The sequence below is a fragment of the Atta colombica genome, unplaced genomic scaffold (genome assembly GCF_001594045.1).
Source record: "Atta colombica isolate Treedump-2 unplaced genomic scaffold, Acol1.0 scaffold189, whole genome shotgun sequence".
NCBI classification, from domain to species: domain Eukaryota; kingdom Metazoa; phylum Arthropoda; class Insecta; order Hymenoptera; family Formicidae; genus Atta; species Atta colombica.
The window spans coordinates 2,762,648-2,764,117 of record NW_017259281.1 but is presented as its reverse complement, the minus strand read 5'-3'; positions in this window follow the sequence as shown (position 1 = coordinate 2,764,117).

Genomic DNA, 1,470 nt, shown 5'->3' with positions numbered 1-1,470 from the left:
ATTATAATATTATTATTGTCCATAAATTATGACCGTGTCCTTCTAGGGAATATTATCGCGACCTAATTATTTGCGACTTATTATATTACTATACATATATGATTATTACATATTGGTGATCGGTAATAGTATTATCATCTATTTCCCGTCAATCTCGCCTGCCATCGTTCGCGTCGACTATCGCTAGGCGTAATGAACGTAATTTATGTAATAGAATGTAATAGGTGAACGCGTTGGTCTCATCTCTCTATTGCTGTGATCTTGAACGATTCTTTGTACGGTACCCAAGGATATGATCGACAGGAGTACCGTCGATCGACGATCACTATGAGAGTTCATTAGAGTACGCTTCCGGCACGTATTTATAAATCGACAGAATATTCTGTGAGAAATTGAGAGATATTACGAATGCATGTAGAGGAATAGATAAATGAATAAATTCGTAATCTATTATCTTAATGTTTCTTTCTTTTTATGCAGCATAAAATGCATCATATCGATAATAGAATTTCAAAGCTTTGAAATTTATTGATATAATTAAATGAGAAGGTGGAACTTAATAATATACGAGTTATTGATAGTTTGTTCGATTTATATGTTTTCTTGCAGTGTACTGTATTTATATATTTCATTGCAATGTATTTCATTGTAAAGTATTTTAATGTTAAGTATTGTAAGATATTTATGATAATATGATATTGGGCGTGCATGTAACATATTACGCAATGTAATCACGGTGAACTACGATGAAAGAAAGAACTCTACATTTGGCTTTCACTATTGCATAGCGTCATCGATGATCGCATTGGAGCGTAAATATTATAGTCGTGTTAACTGATCATTCTTTGATATCTTAAACACAGCTCTACTTCTATTCTTACATTCTCTTATCGCGGGAAGTTGTATGTCCGAAGATTCTTCATGCTGTAAAAATTCGAACCAGCGCCAATTACTGCCTCGCACGTAAATCTTCTTCTTCCCGTGGACCGAATGCAACCTTTGCTCGCGTGACTGAAATCCGAAAGAATTTTTATACCCTATAATTGTGGGAAGGAAGATCCGTGGCGCGGGCGGCTCTTTCGCATCGATTTCGCGCCGGAGATCGTCTGATGGCCGTCTTTAACTCTTTGCGAATCGCGCCGGCCAATTTCGTAGATTGGCGAGCGATCTGTTCGAGACTTTATTAACGTTTTCAAGACCTTTCCATTGTTGGAGCCCATGAACAGACGTATGCGTTTTCGATCAATTTTTAAGAGTCCATCGATTCCACTTGGAAATTAATGAAGTTGTATAATTACTTAAGAAATATATTTATTTAATGTTTCTTAAATCATTATGTTCCCAGCATTCTAATTCTGTAACTCTTAATGACAATAATATTGTTATAGAAGGATTCAAATAGGACATCATAATAAAATCATAATAAAACAATCATAATAAAATCAAGATAATATAAAATCATTTTAGAAA